The sequence below is a fragment of the Cervus canadensis genome, chromosome 15 (assembly GCF_019320065.1).
Source record: "Cervus canadensis isolate Bull #8, Minnesota chromosome 15, ASM1932006v1, whole genome shotgun sequence".
NCBI lineage: Eukaryota > Metazoa > Chordata > Mammalia > Artiodactyla > Cervidae > Cervus > Cervus canadensis.
Window position 1 is genome coordinate 15,426,103 of NC_057400.1, and position 19,902 is coordinate 15,446,004.

Here is a 19,902-nt window from a genome sequence, read left to right on the forward strand (position 1 = left end):
GCTCAAGGCAGAGAATAAAGAGAAGGAGGTGTGGCAGGCAGTTTTCAAGGGACAAGGGCTTTATAATTTCCAGAGAAGCATGTAGCAATGAGACCAACATCTCAGAGGCTTCCCAAATCCTGCCTTTACAAAGACCTGAGCGAGGCTACCAGAGTTACCTGTCCTAATCTTGGGAGTCATTTCTGGTCCTGGATGAAACCAGGAGCACTGGCTTGGAAAACATCAAGATTGAAAGAAAAGATGTCCATAAATTCATCACTGTGACAGCATGAGAAATTCTCTGATGAGGTGAGATTCTAGAGGAATCTAAGAAAATATTCAATCAATTAATTACTCAAGACATGATCAAATGCATAGTGCAAATTCGTATATTAAACATAGGTCCCAAATGGGCTGAGCCTTGAGAACATCTTTTTTAAGGCAAAAATGAAACCTTTTCAAGTGCTATTCAGAGAAAAACTCTCAGGCGGGTTCCAACCCAAGAAAATGGTCCACGTTAAAAGAAGACCAAAAAAAACAGGACGAGCACCACTTCTTCTTCATTTCATCCTGATCTTCCAAGTGGACAAGGCCCAGGCACAGAAGATGAAATTCATGAAGACACACACATGCAGCCAGAGAGACTCAGGAAAAGCTCTCAATCACACTAACAGCCTCCAGGTCCCAAACCCCATCATCCCAAACACTGAAATACCACTCAATGTTATTATGGAAAATTCACCAGCAGTCTTTGAAAAAGAATAAGGGCAAACAGAAAATATTTCTACAGGTCTGAAAACAAGTCTTATTATTTTTAAATAGATCTTAGAAATTAAAGTGATAAAAGCTTTACTTCAAAACCTTAGTTGACTTATTCAACAGATTTATTAGAAACATTCCAAAATGAGCAAGACTTTGTCCATCTGAACTGCACTGGCTGAACTTCATCTCCTTCATAGATGGTTTTAGAAGTCTAGTAAACCAGCATATTGCTTTGGATTAGAGATTTTGATTTCATGAAGGCCAAGATTTTTTTCTTATGACATTCTTATGAACAAGCTAAAGAAATGAGGGTGCAGTTAAGTGAACTAAATTCTGGTTGGATAACCCTTCCAGAAAATCTTGATTAGCTAAACACAATCAGTTTGTTTTTCTTTTTCCATTTATTTTTATTAGTTGGAGGCTAATTACTTTACAATATTGTAGTGGTTTTTGCCATACATTGACATGAACGCTTCCAGAAAATCTTGATTAGCTAAACACAATCAATTTGGAGTGACGTCATGTCTTAAAAAAAAAAATTGAAAAGGAAACAAAGTTGTAACGGATACCACTCTGCCTCTTAAGTTGCCCATTTTTAAAAAAGAAAAACCCCAGTGTCAGTTGGAATATAAACTGTCATAATCCTCTCAGAGGACAATGTAGTCATAGGTATCACATCAGATTACAAATTTCATTTCAAGGAATTTTCTCCCTAAAAACTAATTAGATACAGGCAAGAATGTAACACACTCTCTGCTGCTGGATTATAATAGAAAAAGAAAAAAGAAAAACAAATATTTAATCAACTGGGAACAGTTACTGATGGTGCATCCTTTAAGACACAATACTGACACTTAACATGAAATATCAGGGACTTCCCTGGTGATCCAGAGGCTAAGACTCCACGCTCTCAATGCAAGGGGCTAGGGTTCGATCCCTGGTCAGAGAACTAGAAACCAAAAGCCGTGACTAGGAGTATGAATGCTGCAACTAAAGATCCTGCATGTGGCAACTAAGACCCAGCACAGCCAAAAATTTTTTAAAGTTTACTTTTTGGGAAAAAAAAAAGTTTACTTTTTGCAAACAAAAGTAAATAAATTTTTTTTAAAAAAAAGAAATATCAAGATTTTTAACAACAGAGAAATGCTCACTCTCTAGAAGGTTCAGTGGGGGAAAAACAGTACACAGAGCATTAACTCAATTTTGTAAAAGTACCCACAAACCTGTCCATGGGTGTCAAAGAGATGGAAAGAAAGTTAAGCATTGTCTCTTAGGGGAGGGATGAGGGGTAGTTTTTACTTTTACACTTTGAGATTATTTTTCAATTTTAAAATAATAAATATAGATTAAAGTCGTAAAACATCATTTTTTTTTACCCCTGATTTTCATAAGTTGTGAGAATCCAGGCAGGGACTGCAGGGCCCCCACCCAGGATTATAACGGAAACACCACAGGGAAGATTTCAACACTGAGGAACAGAAGCATTGGGGGCCTCAAGATCACTTCCAATCTAGTGGCCTGTCCAGGCCTTCACGGGAAAATTAAAATCACGCAGGTGAGGAAGTCCATATCCTCACCTGAATCCCAAAGTAAAATTGCATCCTACAAACACCCATTTCTTCAGATGCCCAAGAAATAGCTCCTTCATCCATGTAGATTCCCCCATTTCTACTTTCTAAGAGGCAGGGGGAAAAAAGACTGACTTCCCAATATAAAATGGGTCCTCGAGAGATGCAAAAAGTGTCCTCCTCAATAAATCTATCCAAATACTTTTTATTCTATAAAAAGGAAAAAATGTGAATTACTAGTTTAAGGCTTTTTCTCTAACTCAGTGACATATGCCTTCTTTGGAGCTAAACCTAATAACCTGGGCTTCCCTCTGGGATTGGAGGGGGAATAAATCAAAGCAATTATTTCTGGAAAGTAACTAATGTGTAAATACATTTCCTCCCACAGTACAATTTCCCAACACATGTGCACACACACACTCTCCCTCTGAAACGGGCCAAACACAAAAATGCTTAGACCCCAAAGAAACTGATTGATAGACTTTGCTATATTTACTTCTCTTTGCTTTGATTCCTTCTGACCTGAGCACCGATGCCTTTCATCAGCTTTTATCATAGTCTGATTTTGACGTGGAGAAGGAAGTAATATCTACATTTGCACTGCTCTGCCATTAAAAAAAAAAAAAAGCCCCCTTTTAAAAGGCCATTGAGATATGTACTCTGGCTAATATCCTAAGCCCATTCACCTTCTCAGGGGAGCTTCCACCTCCCTGCTGGTGACCGGGCACAGAGAGGCAGTGGATAGAGACCATGGTGGGGTGTGTGGGTGGATTCAGACCTCACGTCCAACTCACACACAGCAAGCCCCAAGGGCTGTGCACTTCTTCCCCAGACGTATTGGTGAGACTGGTCTTCAGGGATGGTCACATCATAGGGAATGGGTGAGACCACAACACGCAGAAAATTACTCTTAAGTCATTTCTTCCTCCCAAGACTTTGCATCAGCCCAATCTTTCTTTCTTCCTAAGCTCCTTTGCTTTTTTTTTTTTTTTTAATTTATTTATTTTAATTGGAGGCTAATTACTTTACAGTATTGTATTGGTTTTGCCATACACTGACATGAATCCGCCATGGGTGTACAGCTCCTTTGCTTTTAACAGAATGTGATATTTGCAAAATGCAGATTAGATAATAAGGAACTGTGTATTTGATCCTGAACGGGCTTGGCACTCCCTCCGACCATCACATTTCTGGAAATGCAGAATTGCAGGTTAATTATGCAAAGGGCAGACCTAGCTTTGTGTAGCTGATTGTTTGTAAGCCTGTCCCCGGGCTTTAGTTACTCATGATATTCGGAAACACATGCAGACCTGCAGCTGGGCCCACACAGTGAGGGGTGCCTGGGGAATCCTGCCGGCTTGACATGCATATAAAGTAGGTGAGCTTACCAGCCCCTGCATATGTTCCTCATTCTCCCCTGCATTTGTGGCTGGCACCGTTTCCAATCACATTGGCCGCTCCAAGAACTGCCAAGGTTACGAATCAGGGGCAAACAACAATCCCACCATACGTGAGGACTGACAGGTCTCCTGTGTAAGGCATGCTCTTGCCAACAGACCAGCATTCACCCGCATTCAGAAAACAGACTTGGCTAGGATACACTACAGGACTTTTCAACTCACAGTCTGCCTCTCATTAAAGAAAAAAAGCACCCCATATTTCAGACACAAAGAGGAAAGTACAGATTCACACACAAGCAGTAGATGGCATTATAGCTTACAACAGAAAAGCTGGAACAACTCAGATTTCTCAATAGAGTGCAAAATCAATTCTGGTATAGTTAACAACAAAACTCCATGAGGCCATTAAAAAGGATAGGTTAGATTCATAGGTAGGAGATTTTAAAATGTCCTTGGGTTTTATGTTGAAAAAGGAGGAAGGTACCAGAACAATATGTACAGATTCTATTTTCGTTTACACCTAGTCATATGTGTGTGTGTGTGTGTAAAGCATATGGGTGGTGTATTATATTGTATTCCCATAGAAAATATTCTGGAAAAACATACACACAACTGTTCAGTGTAATTCTCTTTTCAGGGGGAGAAAGAGGAAAGGATGAAAGTAAGTATGAATGTTTCACTTTAAAATTTACATAAACTAACATTTTGTTTAAAAAAAAGATCAATCATTATTTAGGGAGTTTGGGATCAATATGTACACACTGCTATATTAAAAGGGATAGCCAACAAGGACCTACTGTATAGCACAGGGAACTCAGCTCAATGCTATGTGGCAGTCTGGATGGAGGGGACTTTGGGGGGAAATGGATACATGTATTTTGGGGAGAATGGATACATACATATATATACATGGATACATGTGTGTGTGTGTGTGTGTGTGTGTATACACCTGAAACTATCACAACATTGTTATGCTCCAATATAAAATAAATTTTTTAAAATTCTCAAAAAAATGTTATGAATTGAAACATATTTGACCCACAAGTATGTATAATTACAATCGGTAAAATGAATAAAAATATTTTCATTTTTAAAGAAACAACAAACAGCTTCACACATTTACAAGAACGGCCAAATTTCCTTATGACAAGCTACCTGAGCTCTCTGACATTAATTATATAATCAGATCAATTCACCCCCAGGCCGGCTTAACTTGCCCAAGGCTTCCCACTGCTCTTATCATCAAAACTCCTTCCAGGGGCCCCAAAGTCCTGTCCACCTCCTGGGTTCATCTCTCCTCCCACCCCCACTAACTGGGTCCAGTCACAAGAGCCTTTTTTCTGACCTTCAAACGCACTAAGCTGGTTCCCACATTCATGCCTCTGTTTGCAGCAGTCACTCTGCCCAGAGATGTTTCTCTTCCAGGTCCTTTCCTGCCATCTGAAATGCAGTTCTGGGACCCTCTTTGACCCGCAACTTCAGAGAAGCCCTTCACACGTTCTCTGTCACATCACCTGGCTCTTACTCCTCTATACAATTGCGTTACTCTCTGTCACCTCCTTTTAGGTCCATTAGAGTGAAAGTGTGTTTGTCTGTTTCTTGATGTCTCAAAAAGTACCTGGCCCCTGGTGCACACTCAACAAATCATTGTTGAGTCAATGAGTACATATCAGAGTCAGGTGTTAGAAAATACCTCTCCTGATGAGGAAAACTGGACTTTTTCAAAACAAAGTTTGGAATGGAGTATGTGTACTCAGTCGTGTCCAACTCTTTGCAACCCCGTTGACTGTGGCCCGCCAGGCTCCTCTGTCCATGGAATTTTCCAGGTAAGAATACTGGAGTGAGTTGCCATTTCCTTCTCCAGGAGATGCTCCCAACCCAGGATCAAACGCCGTCTCTTGAGTCTCCTACACTGGCAGGTAGGTTCTTTACCACTGTGCCACCTGGGAAGCCCAAAGTTTAGTTCTTCACATATGAGGTGAACAAAGAAATAATTTAGTTTAGCTCCTCACAGTTGACAGAACACCTATCTGACCAGAAATCAGATGTCTAGATCATCACCCAAAAATGCAAATGAGCTACAGAATTCAAAAGAGGGATGAGGTTTAGAGTCACTCATACTTCACAGAAGTCTCATTATTCATGAATCCTTCCTACACATACAGAAGTCAGGAAGGAGCCCCTCCAGGGCCACCTTTCCTGAATTGTCAACCCCAGAAGCCAAAGGAGCCCTGAGGAAGAGTAGATACATAGCCAAATTTGTCTTAACTGCAGCAAACAAAATGCTTACTCAATAGAAGGATACAAGAGGGTATTGCAACATGTAAATGTGTCATTTGTCAAATTTCCATCCATTCTTAGACAGGACTTGTCAACAGAGCCTCTGTACCACTACTATTTTTGAAGGGAATGTAATTTTAGACTCCAGCACATAACTTTATATCCTGGGAGAACTGCACCTTGGAGAGTCTGGTTTTCCAATCATCTTGGCCTCACTCATCTTGGGATAGGATGAGGATTTGAACTTTAATCTAAAAGTAGGTAAAGTCAGGCTTGTTTTTAGGGGGTGAATATTCGTTGGAAGGACTGATGCTGAAGCTGAAGCTCCAATACTTTGGCCACCTGGTGCGAAGAGCCAACTCATTGCAAAAGACCCTGATTCTGGGAAACATTGAGGGCAGGAGGAGAAGGGGATGACAGAGGATGAGATGGTTGGATGGCATCACTGACTAAATGGACATGAGTTTGAACAAACTCTAGGAGATAGTGAAGGACAGGTAAGCCTGGTGTGCTGCAGTCCATGGGGTTGCGAAGAGTCAGACACGTAAAGAGTCAGACAGTTGCAAAGAGTGAGTGAACATCATCATCATCTTAAGCGTTCTTACTACAATAAAATAAAGATTGTTTTAAAGAATTTAAATTCATTAGTTTAATTGTATTTAAGGATACATAATTTTATACATATAAAGTGTTATGTATTTATTTATATATTATGTATACATGTATGTATATGTACATACACATGTGTACACATACAACATGTAACATTCTGATTCTTCAGAACACACTTTCTTTTCATATTTTACTTGATACCCCCAAGGCAGGTATAAAGATTAATCTTTACCTAATAGATGAGGAAGTAAAAGCACAAGGGAGTTACATTATGTGTAGCAGAAACAGACCTGAAACATGGCTTTTGGGCCTCTTAAATTTGAAAGATGACTTCTTTCTGGGCTGTGGGGAAAAAGAAAGGAGATCCATTCACCAACCCTTTCCAACTCACTGTGAAGCCCCGAGACATCCCTGTGGGTGCTGATGAAGACTTGGGGCTGTTTCCAGCTGTTATCTGACTCCTGCTTACTTCGGGACCCAAGTCATTCCTGCCATCAGCACACAAGGAATCCACGGAGCTTCTCAGCCAAGCAAAACCTACAGGGAGCCATCTCAAAATGAACGCAACACCAGGTTTTGGAGTCTAGCAGGCCTTGGTGCAAATCATCAGCATACATCCCAGCTCTCCAACGCCGGGCAAGTGTTCCCTGACAGACTATGAAAGTCACAGCTGTATGTTTAGGGCCTATAGGCACTCAAAACACAGAATTGAAAAAAGAAAAGAATGGGAAATTCTCCATTGCTACAGATGGTGATACTATTGACATAACTGAAGAAAAATCTCATAAAACAGAAATGGGTTGGTCAACTAAGGAAACACAAAGAAAAATTAATCATGAAGACAAATTTGGTAAATCCCTCCAAAGTGTGCTTTTCAAAGAAGACAGCATCTCTGCTGGTGGCACAGTTGGTAAAGAACCAATGCGTGAGATGAAAGAAAACTCGGGTTCAATGACCCCCTCACTCCAGTATTCTTGCCTGGAAAATCCCATGAACAGAGGAGCCTGGCAAGCAGGCTATATAGTCCACAGGGTCACAGAGTCAGACACAACTGAGCATGTACTACAAAATATGTCAATATCAGGGTCTCAGAGCCCGATCCACTAAACACTGATGCATCTAACGCCTGCTTGTTCCAATGCCTGGGATTTCTACACTGGTCTACCTACAGGGACAAAGATGAAAAAAACTACATGGATACCCAGACAAGGTCTTACGATGGAGACACTTTGCATCCACCAATAAACTGGCACCATATTTTTACAGTCAGTTCTACAAGCTTGATTAAGCCGAGTCCCCTGTCCTTGTGCCATTAAAACCAAACCTCAGCCTGGAAGGCCAAAAGCCAGACTCTGCAGAGCCAGAGGGAGGCCAGAGGTCATCATCAGTGGGATGGGGGACCTCTCAGAGGAAGGCTTCTCTGGACACAAACCACCTGACTAGCAAGTGTAATGCAACTTCTAAAGGGTCTGTGGGAATCAAGACCAAGACGAAAACAAAGGAAGAAAAAGGTGATTTTTCCAAAGCGTGTGAACTCTCAAATATAAATCAAAACCACAAAGCTATTACTCACACCCACTAGTATGGTGAGAATCAAAAAGACAGATAATAACAAGTGCTAGCAAGGATATGGAGGAATTAGAACCTTCATAATTGCTGGCAGGAACGTAAAATGGTACAGCAACTCTGGAGAACAGTTTGACAATCCCTCAAATGTTACCATGTAACACAGCAATTCCACTCCTAGGTACAAACACCCCTAAAATGAAAACATGTCTCCAGGCAAACACCTGCATAGAAATGTTCACAGCAGCATTATTCATAAAAGCCAAAATGTAAACCAACACATATGTCCACCAGTGGAGGGAGGGATAAATTAAATGTGGCACATCCATGCAATGGAATATTATACAGCAAGAAAAAAGAAACACTGATACCCACTACGGTACGGAGACGTGGAAAACACTATGCTAAAGGACAGACTAAATAAGGGATGAAAGCATGCTAAGTAAAGAACCACACAGGGTATGATTCCACTTACATGAGAGGTTCTGGATGGGCAACCACAGGGGCAGACAGGAGATCATAGTTCAAAGGACTAGGAGGGGGAAAGGGGATTAGGAGAGGCTGGAGTGGTGAAAGTTAAAAAGAATGAGGCTTCTCTGCGTGGTGGTAAAAATATTCTAAAATTGATTATACTGATAGACGTGCAGAACTGCAAATATAATAAAAGCCATTGACGTGTACACTTTCAGTGCATAAACATGTATGCTGTGTGAACTATATTTTAATAAAGCTATTTTTAATATTTTTTACTGAAGTATAGTTGCTATACAATAATAGATAAGTTACAGGTGTATAGTATAGTGGTCCACAATTTTTAAAGGTGGTGCTCCATTTATAGTTACTATAAAATATTGGCTATCTTCCCTGTGTTGCACAATATATCCTTGTAGTTTATTTTTTCTTTTTTATATATAATTTGTTTTATTGAAGTATAGCTGATTTCCAGTGTTGTGTTAATGTCTGCTACACAGCAAAGTGATTCAATTATATAAGTATATATCCTTTTCCACATTCTTTTCCATTATGGCTTAGTATAGGATATTCAGTATAGTTCCCTGAGGTAATACCGCAGGCCCTTGTTGTTTACTTTGTAGCTTATTTTATAGCTAATGATTTGTACCTCTTTCTTGCCACTCCTATATTGCCCCCTTCTCTCTCCCCACTGGTAATCACTAGTTTGTTCCCTAGATCTCCGAGTCTGCCTCAATAAAGCCACTAAAAAAAAAAAAAAAAAAAACCCTATCTCTATTTTGCCTAGAAAGCCTACTGTTAAAAATAACCCTATTTATCCAATACCTACTGTATGTAACAAGCAATACTATGACCAGAAACTTTACCTATGTTTTCTTACTGGCTCTTCATAACCATTCTATGAGGTGGGTAGAAACTATTCTCAATAAACAAAAATACAAACAAACAAAAAAAATGAAGTATCCCTTTAGCTGCTTTCTATTTAGTGATATGAATAAGCCAAATCATATAGAGATGTTTGTAAAACCTGTGCTAACTAAAAGCTCCAAAGGGTGTATCTGTTTAGAGGAAGGAGGAGACAGGGAGAAAATAGTCACCAGAATTAGAATCAAGGCAATTTCACTGACTGACTCCTCCCACCCCCAACCCGCAAAGGAAGGCTACATGAACTGTGCTGGGTCCCTTCATAAGGACAGTATCTTAGCTAAAAGCATGCTGTGACATTGATGGTAAGAACAGCAGCACCCATAGGATAATCACGGCAGGGAAAACCAACAGAGAGGACAGGAGAGCTTTTTTTTTTTTTTTTTTTAGGAGAGCTTTATTCTTTATTCCTACACTGGCTTGCCTTTTATACTCCCCCAGAGGAAAAATGGTGAGCTTGATAGGATTACAAAACTAACATCTGTACCTTGTAAAATATTTTTCAGAAAAATCAGAAAGCATAAAGAAGAAAGTCACCACCAGCTATCACCAGCATCAACATTTTAGTGTTAACTAGTCATTAGTGGCAAGTACCATACAAAATTTAATTTTACATGTTCAACAGCTAACGCACAGGACAAGCTCTGGAGACTAAAGGGAGAAGAAACATACCTGAAAATTCTGACCCTGAACCTTCAAAGCCAACTGTGAAGAAACCAAACCCACAGAGTTTTCCTCTGAAAATAGGACTCCTCAGAGGAAGGAAAGTATGCGCCAATGTCTCCTGCCCGCAAAAGTGGTCACAAAGAGACAGGCCTCATTCTCAAAGGCCTCAAACCTCCCCACATCAAAGAGGGCTCCTGAACTAAGTCCATTCACCTCCAAGAACAGGCAGTGGCTTAGGCTACCGCAGCCCAGAGTGGAAGATAAAAGGACGACAGACAACGAGACTTTCACGCCCAAATTTCCAAAGGGTGACCATCTTCAGGGTGAAACAAAACGCCCCAACCTGCAGCAGGTACCAGAGAAGAGGCCACGGCTGTGGACCAGCACATTCCTTGACAGCAAAGCCCTCAGCCCAGGATCCAGGAAGCCCTCCTCAGCTGCCAGCTTGGCCTGAAAACAGCAACCAAAGCTGCAAAGAGCATGACAGCTAAGGCAAATGATCCTCATTGCAAGGCTTTTCAGATACAAAGGGCTACAGTGCCTGTCACAGCAGAACTATGCCAGGTGACCCAGGACATGACCACCCGCTCCTGGGACAGCCACTCCAGTCCTCAGCCTGTCCCAAGGTGGCCTGGGCAGTTTATCCTTGTCTGGCCAACTGCCAGCCATCTCACTACCACACACAGAACCAAAGTCCAGGACGGCACTTCACGTTGCCTAATTTTATAGTTCTTAATTCCACTTTCCCTCTCCCTCCATTTATTTTGGGTTGCAGTTCATTGCTAGCAAGGGTCATTTCTGAGGGTGGAAGGGATTTTTTTTAAAAGTGGTATAACTAAGACACACAAATGTTCATTTGGAGAGGCAGGGTTGCATAATGGTGACATGCAAATGTCCAGGCAAGCAAGACCTAGGTTCAAACCCCAGATGCATCCATTTACCAGCCATGAGCCTTCAGGAGCAATATTTAGCATTTCTATTAAGTGTTAACTAACACCTGCAACCTAACGCACATCCTGGCATATCTGGCACAAAGCAGGTGCTCAGGGAATATTTATTATTCTCTTAATAAAGGCTATGAAAATTTTGTATAAGATGAAGTGGTTCCAATGGGTGATCTTATTTGCAAAGCAGAAATAGAGACACAGACGTAGAGAACAAATGTATGAACACCCAGGGGGAAAGGCAGGGGTGAGAGGAATTGGGAGCCTGGGATTGACACATACACACTATTGATACTATGTATAAAATAGGTAACAAATGAGATACATGTTCCATCTATCTGTAAAACAGTTAAGGAACTTCTAGCACAGAGAACTCTACTTAATGCACTGTGGTGACTTGGACGGGAAGGAAATCCAAAGGGGAGGGGCTATGTGTATATCTATGGCTGATTCATTTTGCTCTACAGCAGAAACTTACACACTGCAAAGCAACTATACTCCAAGAAAAACTAATTTGAAAAAAGATGAAGGGGTTCCATAGTTCGATTTTTTATTTCAAAACTCTTTAACCAGCACCTACGAAATGCCAGGCATTGTTAAGGAATACCCTTGTTTTTGTGAGTATAAAATCTTGTGAGGGTGATGGACAATAAACAAATCTACCAATACCTCTATGAAATACATCATAGGTAATTAGATTTATGAAAGAAAAAAAAAATATGGCACAGCAAAAGAAAGAAAAAAATTATGAGTGATGGTGGCCAGAGCAAGAAGGAAGTTGTACTTCCTCAGTCACCAAAGTTCTAGCAACCAGTCTGGGCAATGTCCCAAAATGGAAATAAAAAGACTTTTAATCCTGTTTGAAATTCTGGCAACCCATTTTCCAAAAGAAATACAAATGCCAAAAACACATATGCGAATATGTTCAGCTAGATTGGTAACTAACATTTTTTTAAATGCACTTTAACAGAGAGAATTCAATTTTCCACCTGGACAGAAGGCTATGATCAAAAAGAATGAGGACACAGTGCTGGCAAAAGTGAGTAAACACACATCCTCATCCCTGTCAGTGGGAATGTAAATCAGTATGACCTTTTTGGAGCATAGATTAACACCAGGTATCACAATTGTAACTTAGCATATTATTTGACCCAGATATCTAGTAATTTATCCTTAAGAAATAAGAGGATAAGCGTTAAAATAAAACTGTGTAAGGACAGTTTTTTCAGGTTGTTTCTAACCCCAAGACTTTGAAAACAACCCATGTCTTCAGTAGAAAATTGTTTAAACAAATTATGTTAAATCCATACATAGATATACTGCATAGCTATAAAAAAAATAACATATCTCTGTCCTAAGATGAAAAGATGTTCAAAACCTGGTGGTAGCAGAGAAAACCCAGATTTCAAAGGGGTAAATATAGATCATCTCTATTTATGTGGGGAAAAAAGGATGTATATGTAACCATGCACACGAGAGCTTTAGTGCACACACATGCCAAACACACACACACAACATCGAAATGTTAGCTCCAGGGGGTCCTATAGCTAGTAAGTTTTATTGTATTTGTGCCACTAGAAATTACCTCAACCTTTTGCAATGATCATGTATTGCTTTGTCCCGTTTCAGACTTTGCGGGGGTGGGGGGGGGGCGTGTATGGGATGAAATCAGGAATAACCTTTTATCACTTCACTACACTACTACCCCATATCTCAAGGTTGAAAGCAACTTTCTACATATGCCAAAGCATGTATTTGAGTTTTTCCCACTTTTCTTTGCAGAGTCTTTTATTTCACACTCTTGAGAAGGAAAATAGAACAATAGAAAACAATGAAAAACTATCCCAGTATGACTGAAAAAAAAAAAATTCAAAACTCTCAAGATGGAACATAATGAGCTGACATTTTTGAGCATATATTGACATCACATTCAATATCATGTTTAAGCTTCATCTCAGTGACCTTTGGTAGCTATCACGGCCCTCCCCCTTCCACACATGAGAAAACTGAAATTTCAAAAGATGAATGTATCACTGAAGCTCAGAGCAAATGAGTGCAAGTCTGATAGAGGACTCTTCTTAGGGAGAGTATTAGTTTCTTGTGCTGCTGTTATCGAAGCACCACAAACTAGGGGGCTTAAAACAACAGAAACTTATTGTCTTACAGTTTTGGGGTCTCAAAGTGTTGAAATCAAGGTGTTTGCAGGCCCACACTCTCTGAAACCTACAGGGCAGAAGCCTTCCTTGCCTCTGCTAGCTGCTGGGGTTTGCCAACAATCCTTGCATCCCTTAGCTCTGAACTCTGCCTCCAGCATCACACAGTCATTTTCTCCTTGAGTGCCGCTGTCTCTGTGTGTCTACTCTTCTCACAAGGACCCTAATCTTACGGGATTCGGACCTCGTCTAACTTACTGACATCTGCAAAGATCCTATTTTCCAGTAAGGTATCATTCTGTAGTACAGAGGGTGAGAACGTCAACATCTTTCAGTAACACACCAGTTAACTTGTAACAGGGATCAAACCTACCCTCCTCCTTCTAATATACATCCTGCCCACTGCATCACAACCCATCAATATCATGTCTATGTCTGGCAGGTTTCACATGTTCTTTTCCTGACAGTGGAAAGCAACTCCCTTCTGCCTTCAGGCAAGACTAAATCCAAATTTTTCCAGGCAGATGAATAAGCTCGTGTCCTGCTATCAAGGCCCTACCTTCTGCATTAGCTCTCATCAGTCACAGAGGGCATCTCCAAAGTTATTTATTTTTCTAGTTCAAGGTCTGCTCTTGAGCTAAAACACACTCAAAAGCTTTGTAAAGTTAAGAGCACTAGACAAACGTGGGGGAAATGCAATTCGCCTTCCCAGAGCCCTCAATTTATGATCTGATAGGATGCTCCCTGAGAAGGTGGGGTAGGGGGGATGTGGTACTATTTTATGTTCCTGGTACAACACTCGCCTTTGCAGTCCACTTAGACCAGATGCCAAAAGCAAATTACCAACCCATGCTTTCTTGACTGCATCGGTTTTCTTTTTCAATTTCTGGCACTGGCTTCAAAACCAGCAAGGATGCTACTGAAACCAGGAATCAAAAGACTATCAAGCTATCCTCTCAACAGGTAGTTCTCAGGCCAAGCAAAATGAAAAGAGAAACAGAGTGAATACCCTGCCTCCTTGAGAATCAGGGTGTCCCAACTTCTTCACACGAGAAGACACACAAAAGATTCTAAGAATATTTCTCCATTCCTCACATTCGCTTCCCGAAACGCTGCAGAGCGTGATGCCATTTGGAGGTACATTTGGCACAAGAGAACAACCTCCCAGGCTGCGTTTTTGCTTCATTGTAGCAGGATGAGAAGCCTGTAAAGGGGCACAGCCTCCCATCTGCCTCCACCTCTCCATCTCAGGGAGTTGACGGATAAATGGCCCAAACAGACAGCTGGCACCGGGCACCTTCAGGGGGGCCTCCCACCTGAGCTGCAATCATATGCAAAATGTCACCGGCCCCCAGCGAGCATCAAGCTGTACCTTCCGTGGCAAGCATCCCGACGGCCCTCCAGAGCAGACGGCAGCGGGAGGCTATGATACTTCCTGTGGACTTACATGGTACCCAGGGCTGGGCATGGCTAAAGGAGGCGTGAAATTCTCCATGTCTTCCAACCATGCCAAGTTCCTCCTGCACTAATTTCTCCCACACCCTCTGCCTCTATCACCTCCTCCCCATCATATCTTCCTCTCATTTCCAAACTCCCTGGACACTGATTTATTAACATTGTCTGTTTTTTTTTTTTTTTTAATAGATTAAAAATGATGCTGTGATGCAGGAGACCCGGGTTCAATTCCTGGGTCAGGAAGATCTCCTAGAGAAGGAAATGGCAACCCACTCCAGAATTCTTGCCTGGAGAATCCCATGGACAGAGGAGCCTGGGAGGCTACAGTCCACAGGATCACAAGAGTCGACACGACTTAGCAACTAAAATAGCATAAAAATGATCAAACTAGTTAAAGAGGCTTTGTTCAACATGGTAGCCACTAGGCACAGGTGTGACTATTTAAATTAATTGAAATTAAATAAAATTTAAAATCCAGATCATCCATCATTCTAGCCATATGTCAAGGGCTCAAAGGTCACATGTGCCCAATGGCTACCATACTGGACAGTACAGAGAACATGTCCATTATCAGAGAGTTCAATGCACAGCTCTGTACTGAAGGATATAAAGAAAGTGTCTCCCCTCTTTTTCCGTCCCCAGTCCCCCTCCCAGAGGCGACCCTGCTGCCAGTCTCCTTTGCGAGCTCACAGAGGTATTTTTCATATGTCCAAACAGTCTGTGTGGATGCAAACCTCATTTGTTAAAACCAAAGAGAAAAGACTTTAAACACGATTTGGCTCCAGGCTTTCCTCACTTAGTGAACCTCAGAGATGACACTCTAAGTGTACAAAGAGCGCTTCATTCTTTTGTGTGGCCTCACAGCAGCCCACAATCACCAGGGCAACCGTCACCACCCCACCCTATAACCCCACTCCTGGGTGCCCTCCTGGGTGGCCCTGCTCTTTTCCCCACTAACACTTTCATCCTACTCCCAGTTTCCACCTACCCAGACTTCTCTGCCTCTTTCCCTCACCCCTTGCCCTAATGAAACCTGGTTGAGACAGAGAAAGATAAATATGTAAATATGGTATCATTTATATGTGGAATCTAATTTTTTTTAAATGACACAAATGAACCTGTTTACAAAATAGATACACAGATTTCAAAAATAAACTTATGGTTACCAAAGAGGAAAGGTGGTGGGGAGGGTAAGTAGGTTATCAGCCACCTACCTCAGCCACCCACTCCCACCCTAAATCCACACCCATAAATGAACCACCTGTGAAATCCTGGTTCTTAGCATCCCATTGTCAAGATAGTGCCCCACACCAACAACCACCAAGAGAAGTGGGATTCTCACTCCCCTTGTCTGGTCCTCCCTCCCAGCCCTCAGCAGCTGGATGTCCTGTTATGTTCTCAGAAGCCCTCCCTGGCCCCTCCTTCTATCACAGTCTCCTGCTGAAAACCCTGACAACATGTAAGCCCGACGGTTCACTTTCCCCATATACATATTTCCTACGACAAGATGGTAACCGATTAAATTTGGAGCTTTTCAAAATAGATCACTAGTTGGAATCACAAAATGGAGCAACTGCTATGGAAAAACAGTATGGAGGTTTCTTAAAACATTAAAAATAGCCCTACCACATGACTCACCAATCTTCACTTCTGGGTGTATTTCCAGAAGAATTGAAAGCAGGGTCAATGAAGAGAGATTTGTACATGCATGTTCACAGTTCATTATTTATTAAGGCTGAGGGGAAAACAACCCACATGTCTACTGGTTGATCAAAGGATACACAAAATATGGTCTATACATACAAGGGAATATTACAGAGCCTTCAAAAGGAAAGAAACTCTGACACATGAGATAACATGGATAAACCTTGAGGACATCATGCTAAATGCAACAAGCCAGTCACAAAAGGACAAAAACTGTATGATTTCATTTATATGAGGGACCTACCCAGAGTCGTCAAATTCATAGAAAAAGTAGAATGGCAGTTACCAAGCTCTGGGGGAGGGGTAATAGGAAGCTGTGTAAGGAGTATGGAGTTTCAATTTGCGAGATCTGCTCACAACACTGTGAATACACCTGACACTACTGAATTGTAAACTTAAAATATTTCAGATGGTAAATATGATGTGTTTTTCCCCACAATAAAACAGAGTGACACAAAGCAAAGTGTATTGGCGCTCTGCCTGTGGCGGTGCTGAAGGCACACTCCCCCCCTCTGAGTATCACACACCCACCACACCCACAGTCAGCGCACACAGTCATCAGGCAGAAGGCCGAGCAGGGTTTCTATCACTTGGCATTGGCAATTCCAAGGTCGAGATTCACTCTGAAGCTTAGAAACAAAAGAGGGAAAATGAGAAGAGGTAACTAAGGACTGCTTGGATATTTCCTCGTTTTCGCAAATCTTATTCTCCAGCAACTAACTGAAAACCAGTAGTTTTTCTAGCTGTGCCCCTTATAATTCATTCATGCTCATTAATATGCAAACACCCGTTTCTCAGCTGGCAGTGATTTCATGAATTTTTAATTTACATGGGATGAGCCAGAGATTAAAATTCTAAACTAAACCAACAATACAGAGGATTCTGAGTGTTGTTTTAATCCCTAGATTAAGAATCTCCAAATGAATCCATGGGCATCATCACGTGGAACAATCATCTGGGAATTATCAAAGCAAATTGGTGAGTTTCTGCCTTGTGGGTATTATTAAAGATACACTTTTAAGGGTATATATTTGGGGATCATTAAAAACAGTGAAACCAATGACCTTTCTAATCAATCAATCAATGTTAGATAACATGCTGGCCACCTGGTAAATGGTCAGAGATCCCAACACCATAGAAAAGCCACAATAATTTGTGACTTTGTGACTAATATGTAAGAGACTCACTTTAGCATAAAGAGAATCAGATTTAAAAAGCAAATTAGAAAAGAGAAATTGAGAAACAGTGAACACAATTCCTTCTAGAATTGCAAATCAAATTCTGGATTATTAATTCTAAAATAAGCAAGGCAGAGGGAAGAGCTTTCTTTTCAGAGGGCAAGGCCCAACAGAAATTTAATACATGTCCCATATGTCATTTTAAATTTCTAAAAGCCACATTAAGAATGTAAACAGAAGTAAAATTGTAATAGTTTATTTAACCCAATATATCCCAAATATTCTTATATCAACATGTAATCCATATTGTTTTCTAAAATTAATAAAATGTTTGTATTCTTTTTTTCTTACATCTTTGGGAGTTGGTGTGTATTTTATAATTACAACACCTCTCAGTTAGGAGCAGCCACAGATAAATGCTATAAGAGCCTCTAGTGGCTGCCATATTGGAAACAGAACTATGGATCCAAAGAATGTGTTCATCTGACAGGATAGGGACTAGCTCTTGAAAGTCAAGCATATCTCTATACTGCACTCTCTCGACTGTTCTTACTGTATTCCTCAAAGACCAATCAGCAACAGCCTGGGTAGATGCATTCACTGTTCCTTTGGCTAGACAGGTGGTAATTCAACTTTAATCACTATGGAACCATCATTTGATCTTTTGCAAAATCAGCTTACTACTATTGCTTCTTGATTTTTCCAATCAGTGACCTGACTCACTTCTTCAAAAATTAACTTTATCCTAAATAACATCATCTATGATGTCACAGATTTGATATTTTAATTATATTTCTTAAAAGGGCTAATGCACTTAAAAGGGCTAACTTAACACTTAAAGCAGAGCTCTAGTGCTCTGTCTCAAGCCAACAACTAAACTAAAATCGGCTCTTGTTTGCGAATCAGTTTTGGCATCATCTTTCAAAAACTTTCCATCTGGCACAAGCAACCTCAGATATATTACTATTTCCTGAGTCCCCTGACACTCAACATTTATATGGCTGAGTGTGAGACAGCATCTCCACCAAAAGTACCTCTTGTCTGGGCACCGCCACAAACGACAGGGCATTTCCTCACTTGTATTCAGCTGTCCAAAAGCTACGGAAGTGGGGTAAAGCTCTCGCTCTAATGACAAGCCACAGTGACTCAGGGGAACCCCCTTAATAATTAATAATGATGGCAGCTGAAGTTTACTGAACTACATGCCAGACACTGTCATAAGTTTATATATATGATATTATGTCGTATATCATGACGATTAGTATCTCACTCACATAATTGTCAAATACTCCCTTTTTGCCAGATAAGGAAGCAAAGCACAGTGCAGTTAGGATAGCTTCCCACGGTCACAAAGCTGACAAGTTGTGGAGCTGAGATTCAAAGTCAACAAGTCTGACTTTGGAACCTGGGAATTACATGGATATAAAAAATGGAAATGGAAAAAGACACATGCTTTATGGCCACAAACACAAGTACTTCAAAGACAAATAATCACCCAAGAAACGTGGAGACTGAGGAAGCCATATTTTCTAATACCCAGAAGGACAGAAGACAAGTAGAATAATTTAGAATGCTTTCAAAATGTCCTCTGTAAATCACAGTGGAGAACACATCTTACTTAAAAGAAAGGGGAAAAAAAGCATGACAATTCAAAGGAACAAAAATTTCAGTAACACAAAGAGAAAGAAGGTAAGGATGAATGAATTGTTAGATGGATTTGAATCAGGAGGGAGGAGGCAGGGCATGACCTTTAAAAGAATGACATGGGCATATGTCATAGGATATGGGCATTGGGCATTGACGTAGGACATGACAAAAAATGGTTAGAACCAACTAGGTCCAAGACGGCAGAAGAGTCAATGTCCAGTAGGCCTGAAGCCTCATTATACACACGCTCACTGTAATACACCAGCAAGCTAAATGACATACCCACAAGTGTCATGACAGTTCTGAGACAAACCATAAAAGGTCAAAAAGTGGGTGGTGGCCCAGGTCCTAAAAACCCTTGTCCCTTCTCCAAGCTAGTTGGAGTAATCCTCCCACTCATTAGTCTATGAAATTATCCAGCCCATGAAACTCACCACCCCAGGACTTCCCTGGTGGTCCAATGGCTAAGACTGCATGCTCCCAATGCAGGGGACCCAGGTTTGATCCCTGGTCAGGGAACTAGATTCCACATGCCACAACTGAGATCTGGCACACCAAAGAAATAAAAAATTTTTTTAAAAAGGAAACAACTA

The 19,902-nt window shown here is 40.9% G+C and overlaps 1 protein-coding gene across 1 annotated transcript in view; it reads right to left on the reverse strand.

The window, feature by feature from the left end:
• The window catches only part of TMEM163 (transmembrane protein 163), a 258,886-nt gene that overhangs the window by 74,265 nt on the left and 164,719 nt on the right, over nt 1-19,902 (reverse strand). The gene's annotated exons all lie outside the window — the stretch shown is intronic.